Genomic DNA, 14,761 nt, shown 5'->3' with positions numbered 1-14,761 from the left:
TGTTTTCTCAAATGTGGCAGGTGTGCAGCACTTTATTTTGGCTTTCATACAGAATCTTAATCCATGAGGGAAGTATGCCACTTTATCCGTCTCAGTCATTAGTTCTACTGACACCACTAAGTTGCGAGATCCAAATGCAATCACGGATAGCACACACCTGTTTAATACTTAACAGCTCTTGTCATGGTGGTCATTTAAAAATAGTGTGATTCTAAATGCATCCCTATTTCCTGGGCAAGGCATTGTCAGGTTGGCAGATTTCCCCACCGAGACACTTGTCCGACATTGCTTCTGTGTCCATCATGTCCTTTCATTCCTCCATTAGCAAGCAGTCATTCAGCTGTGAGTTCCCTGTTGCCTCAGCTGGACCCTTAAAGCTCTCCAAACTTATAGTACTCAGATGCTCCAGGACTGACTCTTTTTATTTCTTTTTTTCCCAAGAATGGCCAAGTAGATATGTGTTACACTTGGGTTTATGAAGGAGTCAAAGAAAAACAGCCTGCTCTGCAGTTAAAAACAGGGAAGTCTCACAATGAGTTGTCCCAACTCTCTGAGCTGGGGATAAACGGGGCTGATTTATTGGTATTTTGAAAGCTGTTTTTGCTCTGGTCTCATTACAGTGCCTAAGATGCTGCCCCAATGTCCTCTGGTGTGAATAACAGAGTAAACTACAGCCCAGGGAAAGGGTTGAGCACAGCTTTCCAGAGGGATCAGACCTTTTTCTTTATTATCAACGGCAACAACAATAAGAGCAACCACCACCACCAAAAGAAAAAGATATTTTCTATTTTTTACTTATACCCACAATGCCTGTCTAGTCAGGTCACACATTTGTGTAGAGAATACCACTAAAATCCTTTCAAACCAGTTTTTGATGTTACTCGTGTCATTATGCTGTAATGTCAGAGATGTGATCATGGATATTTTTAAAATGTAGTTGTATTGTAATTTAAGACAATGTGTGCCTGCAGCATTCATTATTTAAGAAAATGGTGTTTTTCTCTTTCAGACCCCAATTTCCCCTCATTATTAGAGAGCTGAATTCTAAATCAAAGACTGGAGAAGAGATGCACAAACTGAATAAAACATTTCCAGAAGAGCCTGAATAATGGTTCTGAATAAAGGGAACTGAAATGTTCTTGAATTGTAATTGGAAAAGTTCAAGTGGGTGTACCCAGGAGCACATCTACTAAGAAGAGGTTAGTTATTATTATTCTTAGTGCTATTTAACATTTATGGGGCACCAATAGTATTTTTAGTTCTGAATTGAGCACAAGTGGTCTAAGTGATCTTAGACCTTAGATCTTAGACCTTCCAAATTATCCATGTGGAGATTCACCTGTAATCATTCTCCGTGCAGAGAGAGACAGCACTGATAAACAACCCAGAGCAGGTGGACTGTTAATGCAGAATAAAGTGGTTAGACAAATATGGCCTTTGAAAATATCATTTGATACTTTCTTCTCTTACCTGATTTCTCCATGGCTGGGCATTCAGAAGTTAGTGAGCACATTTGTTGGACTCATACAAGGTTGCTGAGAAGGTGAAGAAGGAAGTAAAGGTAGATTGAGGAGGACTGAAGATTAGGGTCAATCTCTGACCTCAAGGATTTTATGCTCCACAGATAAGTAATGGAATGTCTTTTCTTCTTTGTCTCATATCAATAATATAGAAAAAATAGTGAATGCTATTTTGAGAAACTGTCTCTGATACTTAATTCTGAAAAACCATAGTAGAAAAATTTCTGGAGTGATGAATATTATTGTCCAGAGGAAATTAAAAATAAGAGAGCATAATCCTATGATAATTAAATGTTAGAATTGAGAAAGATAGACATGTGAGTCATGATAGAATCTATAAGAATGAATTCATGTGTAAATTTCTGTGCCAGTTACTTTCTATGTAAAAAGGAAAAACTGGTTCCACCACCTAAGAAGAAACTAAATATCCAACAATAATTATAATACAGGGGACAGTTTGAATTTTAAGCTAAGAAGTAGAGACTTTATTCTCTAGGCACTGGGGAGCTGCTGATAATTTTTGAGCAGGTGAGTGACATGTCCGGAATTGCGTTTTATGAAGATTAACCTGATGGCATTTTCAGGATTGATTAGCGTGAAGTCTGTATTGTGACGGAACAGATTGTGATAATGCAAGTCTGAAATATGGTGTTGGCAAAGAGAATAGAAAGAAAGAAATTGATTTGAAAGATCCATGACAGTGGAACTTCGGGACTTGATTATTAAATATGGGACCTGAAGTTAGGGAGACGTCAGAGATGACTCCAGAAACTTTGAGCCTGAGATGAGAAATCAAGAATGTCCTGACTGTCACTGGTTTATTATTACCTCCTGGATGCTGTGAATCATGTAATCAATTGCATTTCTAAAATCTTGGGTCCAAATCCCAAGTGGATTTGGGATCCACATCTACTTAGCGGACTGCGTCATCCTGGCATCTATTTTTTGCACAGTGATCCATTGCCAACCATAGGTTTTACATTACTGAAAAGTACAGTGTGTGGCAAAACTAAAGTTGACTAGACCAAGAACGCAGAAAAAAATTGCATTTAATATATTTTAAAAAATTAAACCTCAGGAAATAAAAATTATAGTAAAAATCCACTTCCACAATAAACAAGGTCAATCTGAGTTAGAAATTTGCTTTAAATTTATTCATCCCATTGAAACCAAACCACTAGTTAAACACACACACATATACACACACACTAGAGGTAACTTTTCTCTGGAATCACTTTTAGTTGTTCAGGAAATATTGCTGAAGTGGTGTAATCTGATGAGGCAGATTCTCCTAGAAGTTTTATATTATGCAAAGTGATTTCTTTTTAAAGTTTTCAAACCAACCCTTACTGACTTGAAATTTAATGTATCTTACACTTAAATTCTTTTTTGCCTTTTTAGTAAGTCTCAGCCAAATGCTTGTATAACTGCTTGGCACGTTCACAAATTATGAAGATCCTGAAGGACATGTATTTATGCTTTTCTATCTACGTATTGAGAACATGTGGTTTAAACAGATGCCTTATACCTGCAATATCCCCTAGACTCATTTAAGTGGCCCAGAAAAGTGGGGAAGTAATCATTCCAGTAGACTATTTGCTCATGGGGATTGGAAATATTCTATGTAGAAATATATGCATGCAGTTTAAAAATTTTATGCAGATATATATAACTGCATAATATAAAATAATATATATTTTTCCATTCTATAGAAAAATAAAAACACGATTGCCAAAGCCACAGATGATAAGACATTACTGTACTAAGTGCATTCATTCATGATTTCAGATATTTTCCACCTTTATTTTCCTGTTTTGAATTACTCATCTTTATTGAAAACTTTATTTTCTTTTATAATATGTGGTTTTGTAATTCTTATATATCATTTAGCTGACATTCTCAAACTGTGGAGGTGTCATAGAGGCACATAAAGCCAGAGGATAAATGTCACCATCTTCATGGAAAGCATGAAACTGTTACTCCGATTTTTTTGGAGAGTTTCCAAAGGTTTAGCATTAAAATAAACATTTACCCTTCCCCCTCCCCATGTCCTCAAGTCCATTCTCTATGTCTGTGTCTTTATTCCTGTCCTGCCCCTAGGTTCTTAAGAACCTTTTTTTTTTTTTTTTCTTAGATTCCATATATATGTGTTACCATATGGTATTTGTTTTTCTTTTTCTGACTTACTTCACTCTGTATGATAGTCTCTAGGTCCGTCCACCTCACTACAAGTAACTCAATTTTGTTTCTTTTTATGGCTGAGTAATATTCCATAGTATGTATGTGCCACATCTTCTTTATCCATTCATCTGTCGATGGACATGTAGGTTGCTTCCATGTCCTGGCTATTGTAAATAGAGCTGCAATGAACAGTGAGGTGCATGTATTTTTTCAAATTATAGTTTTCTCCGGATATATGCCCAGGAGTGGGATTGCAGAATCATATGGTGGCAGTACCGGTTTACATTCCCGCCAACAGTGTAGGAGAATTCCTTTTTCTCCACACCTTCTCCAGCATTTATTATTTGTAGACTTTTTGATGGTGGCTATTCTGATCGATGTGAGCTGTTACCTCATTGTAGTTTTGATTTGCATTTCTCTAATAATTAGCAGTGTTGAGTAAAATATTGTTAATCACTAATTTAATTTGTGTATTTCCATCTTGGTAGAAAACTGAAATACTTTATTAACTTGGTAAAGTTATTTATATTTAGGTTTAGTCACATCAATGTAATAAGTTTTATTGAGAATATAGAGCTAGATTACACAAATACCTCTATTTCATGGTATATGAGCAGAACAGTGGGTAATTCTGAAAAGACAAATGGAAGGTCTTAATCTCTTTAATCTTATGAGATTAAAAATTCCCATTTTAAGTGAATAAAAAATGCAAACATTTCAAATAGATCATGGTGCAATTCACCATATTAGTTCATTGGCAAACGTTGATAATTGAAATACTATTCAGTTTCCTCAGTGGACCTGATTTATTATTTTGAGATTAGATACAAATTAGTTTGAAATAAAAATGATGCCCTATTAAACTTTGCTCCTCAAATGTCTACAGATGCAGGTAGTATTTTCAATCGAAAGATAAATTTCAGAAATACTCTGAAGGTTGAGGGCAATTCTTTTTTCCTTACTCCTGAGTTTTTTTGTGATATAAAATAGAAACATACATAGCCTTCTTATATACTTGATGACACTTAAGCCAGTTATCTGTTTTCTTCTAAGCTCCAAACCAGACATGAAGTATAAATAACTTAGGTAAGACTTAAGACAATAAAACAAACCACAAACAAGGTAGACTTTTAAAACAAATTAGGAAATGTGACCCATTGTACTAAGGACAATTCTCCTTATGCAAATCCGTGGGTAGAGATGGTTTTTTCAGTAATTTAGAAATAATGTCCACCTCATTTTAGTCTGAGTTATCTCAGCAAATTGAATCTTGTAGATTTAAATTTTTCCCCTCTATAACATGGAGAGTGATCCTAGAGATTTTCTGGGGACTCCTTCTTCAACTTAACCTTAATTTTGTAAGTGTGGCAGAGGTGGGAACAAAGACATTTAAAGTCACCACTTAACATTTCTCCTTGTCAAAGATCACTGGGAAAAGATGTTTGATTCTTTAAGGTTAAAGTATTTTAAACATTTTAAGACTTTTCTATACATGGAATCATTTGGAACAGTCCTTCATTCATAGGTGAGTGTGAGAATATCTGAGGGGCTTCTGGGATTGGGACCCTGAGCATAGTTTCTCAGAATGCTGTGAATAAGCCACTGCTAGGTCATGAGCTAATTTTAGGTGATAGAAGAACAAATACTTTTTCACTTTAGTAGCTGAGGTTTTCTGTTTAAATGTGGGGTCGGGAAATACAGCTAACAAAATATACCAGAGATTTCAGAAGATAACTAGAGTTAGTGTGAAATATTTGAAACAAAATAGGTAGTGTCTCAGCAAATACCTTTCTTTTTCATGATACATTGACATACATATCTTACAAGGATATGGCCAAAATTATGAAAATATTATACAAGTAAATGAACTTTGGGAAACACTGCCTTTAAAGTGAAAAATTAGGTGAATTATATATTTTTCATTCTGTTTGTCTTATTTCAGTGATGACTGAGCATTTTGTTGCTTTCACCACCAATGAACAAGAGTGAGAGTGCATTAGATTAATATCTTCCAATTGACAAAACATAAGCAACTTTGTATGTACTGCCTGCTAATATATTTCTTATGATTTAAGTAACACAAGAATTGATTTTAAATTGTACATTGTGAAGAAAGTTAATCAGTTTTACATAGGGTTCTTATTCCAGTTTAGAAATTTTGAGTATCCAGAGAGCATGTGTTGGGTAAACCTGCTTACACATTTATTCTTCCATTTGTACATTTGTTGTACATCCAACAAATATTTATTAGGTTTCTATCATCTCTTTCAGTTAACTATAAAATACTTATTATAATATTCATTTTTTTAAAATTGCTTGCTTGATTTTTGTTAATATCAAGGAAAAGAGAGTTACCCACAATTATTAGGTAAAATTATCTTGGATTTGGGCTTTTTTTGTCATAAAGGAATCTAAAGCAGTATTTTTCAAGTTGTGGGTACTGAACCTTCTAAAGAAAAGTCTCCTGAGATACCTTCCAAAATGTAAGTTCTCTAGGAGTGGGGCCCGGTAGTCCACACTTTTAACAAGTTTTTAGGTGATTTCTGTTTGTACTTCAAAGATTGGGAGCCACTCAAGAAGAGAGTAGGGACTGAGTCAAGAGTTTGTGCAGAATTCCACATGTGAATGGATGTAAAACACACTCCTTAAATTATTAATAAATATGGGCCTATAATTTGAGGAATAGTGGATTTCTCTTTTCTTCTTTCATCCTCAACTCCCCTCCTTTGCTTCTCCTTTCTCCCTTTTGCTTCAACCCCCTCCTAAAGCAAACACATGTAGGTTTCCAACTTTTAAACCTAAGACTACTTTGAAAAAGATGACTCCTCCACTGTTATATCTTTATATAATCTTGGAGATCACCCAAGTGTAATGTTTTGATTTCATATCATTTTCAAAAATGCTTAAGAAGTGAACAAAACACACTCACAGGCCCTAAATATGGAAGCTGAAAAATAAAGTGCCTTGTTTCACAGAATGCTACAGCTTGAATATCTGACTGTGCTTTAAGATATTTTCATTGATTCATGTGATTCATTTTCTGTTGAGCTGATCAAAAATTGTCAGAGCAATTGTTAGTTTTAGGATAATTTTTCTGCTACCTCTATCTGTACCCTGGTGAGAAAAAAAAAGGTTGGGGGGAGTTAAACACATCTTGTTCTAATGCAGAGATGAATAGCACTGAAAGAGTCCCAGTGTGGCACTTCTGGCATTGGTCAAACAAAGCTGAAAAGCAACATGGGACAAACAAGGAAAAATGGGGGGGAAATGTTCCCATAAATTCAAAATTAAGTTCCTCCTTCAATTTCCTTGAAGCAAACTCCCTGTGGTGAACATCTGGCAGGCCATTAACTTTTGTTACTTTATTTTATTAAAAAATCTTAAGGTGAGAGAAATTTCTCCATTTGGAGACTTGAGTTAGCATTGAGACTGAAGTCTGGGCCATCATGTTGTCATTTGTTGAGTACCCATGAGCCTACAGAACATATTGCCCTTACAAACTTTACTAAGTTTTCCACCAAAGGTTGCAGTTCTTTGTCCTGAGAGTTGTTTTTTTTTTTTAATATATAAATCAGCTGATCAGTGGCCTGTATCTGCTGAGGGAAAAGTGACTGCCAGATTCTTTATGCTTTATAGCTTCTTGCTTGCATGTTTTTTACTGTATTATTTTCTACAGGAGCTTAAATGTCAAAACTATTTACATAGAGCTTTTTCAGTGATCCATCAAAAGGATGTGAACTGTTGATTGCACCATTTTCTTTATTTGTACAGCTGCTATAACCTTCAATCTAAATCATTTTCTTACTGTGTCTTCCCTTTCTCTTTTCTTTTTCTTTTTTCTCCTTTGTGAGCTAACCATCACTTTCTAAAGTAAACGTTTCATATTCCACTATCAAAACTATTTGTGTACATTAACTTCTAAGCCATGAAGTTACTTATTAGTTATTACTTATTAGGTTATTTTTTATTAAAAATTCTGGGTAAATGTTAGAGAAAGGAGTGCAAATGGCTTATTTTTGTTGAATTTAATGTAATTTATGAACTTGCATCTTTCTTTGATTGCATGTATACATCTATTACATTTCTATCTATAATATATCTATCTTAATTATTTAACATAAGATTTTTTAACCTAAGTAATTTTAAGTTAAAATATTTACTCAGTTTTATGAATGATTCTAATAGATTTTTTCAAAGTAACACAGGTATTCCTGTTTATTATAATTAATTTGTTTCTGAACACTCATACAATAATTACAACAAACTGCTAACAAACTCTGAATGTTTTGCTGAGAAAAACTTTTGAATGTTCTTTTTAGTATTACAAAGCCTTTTTTGATTGTAGGCTTATAATAAAACTTCTGAAACAATTCCAATGGCTTTTTTCCAGTTTATAAACATTTTTTGATGATAATATTATTTTTGAGATGTAAAAGATTAAGTATAAGCAGCTGAATCTTGAGTTTTCTCTCTAGATTCTACTATAACTGCTTAGTAAGTTGCATTAAAAAAATAGTTGTTATATATTTTTCTCTAATAGTCTCAGCTTAACTAAATATCTACATCTGCATCTATCAATGTATAAAATGCTGTGCTGTTTGCAAAGTGAATTTTATAGAATTCTTTTGCATTTGACAGTAGCTCTGGAAGTTGAATTAGGGTGGATGTGATTATGGAGATGAGAAGTCAAGCAGGAAAGATATGACGTTGAATAAGGAAAACTGAGGTTCAGACTTCAAGAGATTTTTATAAAAGTTTGTGTGAAGAGTAAGTGCAAAGTTCTATGATTCTAAATGTGCACTTCTTTCCAGTATAGTGGGGTTTATTATATTTTTTGAGAATCTTTAATTTCATTGAGCCATTTTTAAACACATCTACAAAGTAGGGTATAAAAATTCAGACAATTTTATATGTAAAATTGAGTCCAATAAGTCATTGAGAGAAATATAGAACCCATAAAGAGTTTCATATTTGTGTTTTTTTAATCACATGAGTAATACAGAAACATTTTATAAATTATTTCAAAACCCAGAGTATATGGAATCAAGACTAGGATAGCCTACTTTTACATTCTCAGCAGCAGATTCTATTTCCTTCTGCTGATGTAACAATGCAATTTCCTTATCTATTTACTACTGCTTAATTTTTTTCTTTTCTTAAAATGTGTCTTGGAGTTCTTTTCATATGATTCATCTTGTTCTCTTTAATTACTTCAGAGTTTTGCATAATAGCAATATGATACAATTTATTAACAGTTCCCTCATTGTTGAGCAATTCGTCCATATTTTTGCTGTTAAATTGTGCTCATTTGGTTCTTTTTTTGTATGCCTCCATACACAAGTGAGTATTTCTTACAGATATTTCTAGAAACAGAATTAATGGTTCTCTGTCATGCTCACTTTGAGTTTGATACATCCTGCCACAGTGCCTCCCTATGAACAACATGTAAGTGATCATTTGTCTCCACCAGTGCCAAGTCAGATATAGTCAATTATAATTATTTTCTATAAGTTATCACATTATTATTTTAATATCCATTTCTTTGATTACTAATAGTGATGATCAGCTTTTCAAATATTTATTTTTTCCCCGGGAATTGCCTATCCCTATGCTTTGACCATTTTTCTATAAAGCTTCTTTCTTATTGATACGTAGAAGTACTTTGTATAATCTAGTTGAAATCTAAACATAAAGAAGACAGAAGAGTGAGGTAACTTCCCAGTCCCATGTTCTGTCATCTGCAAAATAGGGACAGTAAGGCACATTTCTCATAGTAAAGGCTGAATAGTTGTTAGTTGTTTTTATTAACTTTCTATGACTATGTATCTGAATCTACAGTGTTCTTTCTAAAGAAGTCTATTAAGACTCTTTATGGAGCACAAGAGTACAAACTAGGGTAGACAAGTTCCCAAGATGTTAATTATATGTATTTCTGTTACCTAACTTGCAGATCCCTAAAGGGAATCTTTAAGAGGGTCTGTGGGTACTTGTCAGATATTAAGTAGAAACTCATTTTCTGATTCATTTAATCAATACTGACAAAGAGAGTTTGCTCAGGTCCCCTCTCCAAGTATCTATCTATCTGATTCAATTGAATTCACTTCTTGTATTAATAATTTAATCAGATACTTGCTGATCTCTAATGAATTTATTATTTGTAGATATAACTAATATACTTATGAGATTTATGGAAATTCATTTCAAATTTAATTTCATGAAATTCCAACATTAAGTCTATTTTCTTTGACTCTCTTTGAATTTTCAGTTCCATTGTTTACGTATAGGTATATAAGTCTATTTGCATATTTCTTCAAACAGAGAAAGATTATTTAGAGAAATGAAGAAAGATGAAGCCAAATCTGATCAGAAGACATACGTTGTTTTTGAAGAACAGGAGTCTAATTCTAGTGTCCAGGCAGACAGATTTTGACAGGTGATTTTTCTTTTATGAAAGACTATGTAAAGACTTTTTTTCCCTTACAACTTTCTTATTATTGTAATTCCCTAAAATTCTTAATAACCTCCAATGACTCTTGCATACTTTTATCACCTTGCTCTTTTAATGATCCTTGAAGTTGCTTATCTTACTGCTTTTTTATTCTAAAACTTGCTTCTTACCCCCTTGATCTGCTTATTGGGGTTTTACCTCTAGGGTTCTTAGAGCTGCCTTTTCTTGCCAGCTGACTCTGTGTGCTCTCAACATGCTTCTTTACACTCACCCTCTGCCTTTTCATCTTTCAATTTATATCATCTCTCTCATTCCTCTTTTCTTCAGCTGCATTGAGCTCGTTTTTTTGTGTGTGCGTAGACGAAAAATGCCCTCATGACATGTCACCACTAATCTTGTTTTCCATTTCTAGTGTGTATTTTATTAAATTTTTTTCTCATTTATTAAGCTACATACTGACACAGTGCCAGGGCTTATTTCAAGATTTTTAACTCAGTCAACACCAACTGGCATGTGTTAAACTAGGAGAAAAAAAGAAATCAAACAGAATAAGAATTACCGGAATTCAACTGCACTTTCTGGATGAAGAACTTTGGTAATTGAATTGTTACATAGCCACTAGGTGTAGGGAAAGGAATACAAAATGCCCAAGATAGAACTGAGGAGAACTGTTGAGTCTGTTAAATTAGATTTGAATAATTTGCTCCTGTGATAGAACCTATTCCTATAGGGAAGCATCATATGACTGAACCTGAGAATAAAATTACCATCAGACCTAAAGCTCATTTGACAGTGCACAGTATTGCCAGATATGTAGCACAGTAACATAACCAAGTGCCTGATCATGACTGACCATCAACATCAGGAAACAAACATATTCCATATGTGTTAGGCTTAGAGTAGCTTTTTTCTTTTTCTATATGTGCGAATAAGAATGAACAAATTGAAAGATTTAAAGTTTTTCTGTTTCTGACATTTTACTGAATATGTTGAGGCTTGCTTGGAATTTTAAAATCTATTGAAAATATATTTTCAGTGTTTTCATTACAGGCTAACTCTTTGTACATTTTGGTGTAAACAGTTGTTTAGCTAATCCTGCACATGTGAGGGTATGCCAGGAGGTGAAGAAAAGAGAGTGTCAAATAGGATAATTTTGCTACAGAAAGAACTGTTGGTTTATAGTGATGAAAAATGACATTAAATATTAAATACAATGAGAAATACTTGTTTAAGCTGTATCACAACAGCGAATTGCAATTATCTTTTCCAAAGGTAGAAGTCATCCCGGCATAATTCTAGTGTTTCTGAAAAATTATTTATACCTTAGAAGCTCTCAAAATAATCTTCTCTTCTTTTTGACATGTGCTGAAAAGCACTCATTTAAGTGCTTTAAAACAGTCTTTGAGGGCCGGGTTGCTTGTTTTAGCTATAAGGATGAGTTTACTGGTCTTCCATAAGAACAACAGCTTTGGGTTAAATTTTGATGTCTTAACCTCCTAAAAAGAAAAAAGAGAAAGTTTGAGTCTTCATTTTTCTATAAAAAATATGGTAACCTAAAAAATGAACAAAACACAGAGTCGGGGTGAAATTCAAATATATTCTTACATAATATGGATAGATTTTTATGAAGCTTAGATCACAGTATTAATCTTTTTTATCAATCTGATGAAGATATATATCTCATAAAAATGTTGCCATTTCCATATATCTCAGTGTAATTTGACTACTGTCACTTCAAAAAGCAGTTAGTTGCCTGGTGAGTTTTGCTAGTTAGGTCTTGTGAAAGAGGAGAATTTATGCTAAGCCCATCCCAATTTCCCTTCATTTACTGAGGATTAGCAATTGACTGGTAGATAAATGATACCCATGGGAAGTTAAGTGCACTTTGCACTTAAAAAGCTGCTGTTTTTTACAGGGTTAGGCTTGTATCAAAAGCCTGATATGTCTGCTTCCAGTGTTTTGAACTTTATCAGTATAACCAAGAAAGACTCAAGCCTGAAATAGCAAGTAATGAGTCAAGTCCTTAATTCAGGTGCAGTGCTGGAGATGTAGGTGAAAACCTCTGCTTGCTCAGGGCCCTGGGCTCCAATTCTACTGTCACTGTGCTTTCCCAAATGTTAAAGAGTACAATTGGAATGACATTCTGTGTGACTGGTGCACAGGGTAACAGTGTCAATACAAAAGGTACACCATAGCTGGTCCCACATATTTTATCATGAAGTTGAAAGAGCAGCAGTAGCTAAAAATAATGACACATAACTTTTGTTATGTGCTGAATACTGAGAAAAATAGGACGTTTTCTTATATTGATACATTCTGTAACAGAGGTAGAGATTCAGAACACTTTTGAAGTCCTTATCGTTGTTGACATGAAGAAAAAAGGTGGTGTTTTAATATATAACTTTTTTTTCCATTTTCTCCAAACTGGTAAATGTTTCATATCCCTTTTCAGCTGACAATAACACTACCTTTCAGATGATTGAGGGTGTCTTCCTTTTAGGAGCTCAGATTATAATATTTATGTAAGACCTTAAAATTTATAAAAACTTTCTCATTCACCATCCACTTAGTAGGGCCTTTATTGTTTGTATTTAAGGACTAAAAGTAAGGCAGATTATCTAATGTACTCTAGTATTCCCCAACAGTATTTCATACTGTTTTCTGTAAACCAGATTATTGATTCCCATGAAAAACTCCAAGGCTAGAAACCATAAAGAAAATAAAAAGACTAATCAATTCAAATAGGTAATAAATTTTTTTGAATGGGGGAACATAAAACTCACATGGAATGATGAGGAGAATAGTGATGTGATGGCATATTTTTGAATTTTTCTCTCTCTATATATTTTTAATTTCTTTCTCCTAATAAAGTTTTTTTATTCAGACAGCTAAGCCCTCAGTGATTTTGCTTCGGGAAAGGGATGAGACCACAGAAAGCAGAGAAAACAAAGCACGTGAATTCTTGAGTTTTGGTATTAAGATTGCCAATTCAAATTAAGAGCCAAGAATTATGGTTCCTGTTTACATCCTATAATCCAACAAGAAAAACAGAATTGGAGGAGAAATAATTGTGTCATAAAAGAATAAATAAATAGGTGGATACATAGATAGGGTGGATCCCTGAAGAAAGGGCATTCAAAATCACTGCTTGCCAGTAATGGGCCTGGGTAAAGCACTGATGTTTGGGGGCAATTTGAGGGGAAAGATGATCTGCCCTTCCCTTTCTGTACAAAGTTTAGATAGCATCAGAATCCAGAGAGGAAGTGGCTGTGAAGTTTCTGTAGTCAGAGAGAAACAGATTGAGTCAAGAAGTATCATGCTCTCCAGTGATGTTCCCAAGTAACTGAATGAACTCACATGCCTCTGGCCAAGTTGCATTAGTAAATGAGTAAAGAGGAGTTTCTAAAGAGGCTCTGTACTTGGGAAAAGGGATGGTTTAACAGCCTATATGTATGGACGTTTGCAGACCCGATGGAGCTAAGTATGGATTCAGTGCCTGCTTAGATGGTTCTATCCCAGCCCTGGCAGAATATAAGACCCTTAAACCTAATAGAACCCTGGATATAATAGGAAGAGGCTAAATTGATTCAAAATATGCCTCTTCCTGAGTGGAATGGGGATTAATAAGTAGATGTTTTTTGATAATATAGAATTAGCAGATTGTTTTTACCTGCTACAGGAGCAAGGTTTCCATTCCCTGGGACTAAAGCAGATTTCTTAACAACATGGCGAGGCAAAATCTGCTCTGTACTTTTTAAGAGACCCTGAGGGAACTGTGCCAGAAACCCCAAGTAGGATGAGTATACAAGTACTCCTAGGACCTATTTTTTCCTCACTTTTAGCGTAACGCTCAGGAAACTGCAAGCATGACATCAGGAAACAGGCCCTGGGTGGAGAGGTCTTAAAAAAACTTGGCAGGTTTTCTGGGTACCTGGAGTCTCACTGGAGGGACAGAAGATGCATACATAAGTGACAGGGGAATAGACAGAACCTTAGCTTCACAGGGTTGAACGGAAAACTTTCTTTAATGGGAATTCTTTTCTAGAGAAAGAATGGACCTGTGAACTCAAAAAGGATACTGCTATAGTAGAAAAAGCTGGACTTGACTTAATATTTTGGTAGAGAATGGTTTGGTGTGATTTGTGTGAGCTAAAATTGAAGGCCAGATGTGAACAGAGGTACTTCAGTGGATGGTCAGGGGACAGCTAATGACCCAGGCAAAGTGCACCTTCACTCCATCACTTAGTTCTTCTAATCTGTGAATACATACCAGGGGTGGTGAGTGGGGAAATGGAGAGATGATGGTGATCGGCTAGGATTAAGTTCTACCACAAAGAGGAGTGTGAGTTCAAAAGAGAAAAGTTGAGTTATTCTATGGAAAAATAGATCATTTTTGATTGTTATAGAAGAGTTAATAATTTCTTGATCAACTGAGTTTATTGAATGTGATTTTAATGTCTTTTATTTACATATCATTTTATACTTTTCAAAGCATATTCTTTTATTCCAAATGCATATCAGCAGCAGTAAGTGATAGAGAAACATTTTATTTTACCCATGCTTCTAAAATAGGGTCTTCAAAATTGGAACCTGCTGAAATTAGCACATTCCA

At 34.4% G+C, this 14,761-nt stretch overlaps 1 protein-coding gene and 1 long non-coding RNA gene across 4 annotated transcripts in view; both read left to right on the top strand.

Annotated features, from left to right (window-relative positions):
- LOC309658989 (uncharacterized protein) overlaps positions 1-14,761 on the top strand; it is a 703,210-nt gene that overhangs the window by 359,115 nt on the left and 329,334 nt on the right. For 2 of the 3 annotated variants that reach the window (XR_014262472.1, XR_014262473.1), the window contains exon 3: positions 1,010-5,848. The exons of the other annotated variant lie outside the window; for it this stretch is intronic. The gene's annotated coding sequence lies outside the window, so the exon portion shown is untranslated. Of the gene's footprint in view, positions 1-1,009; positions 5,849-14,761 lie in introns of those variants that run through there. 3 annotated transcript variants of the gene reach the window in all.
- The window catches only part of LOC309659041, a 37,775-nt gene continuing 24,196 nt past the window's right edge, over positions 1,183-14,761 (top strand). The window contains exon 1 of the long non-coding RNA XR_014262536.1: positions 1,183-1,199. This is a non-coding gene — a long non-coding RNA (uncharacterized lncRNA). The remainder of the gene's footprint in view (positions 1,200-14,761) is intronic.

Source organism: Balaenoptera physalus, assembly GCF_965194825.1.
Source record: "Balaenoptera physalus genome assembly, chromosome: 3".
Lineage (NCBI taxonomy): Eukaryota > Metazoa > Chordata > Mammalia > Artiodactyla > Balaenopteridae > Balaenoptera > Balaenoptera physalus.
The sequence above is the reverse complement of the archived record's forward strand: the minus strand, read 5'-3'. Positions and strand labels throughout refer to the sequence as shown.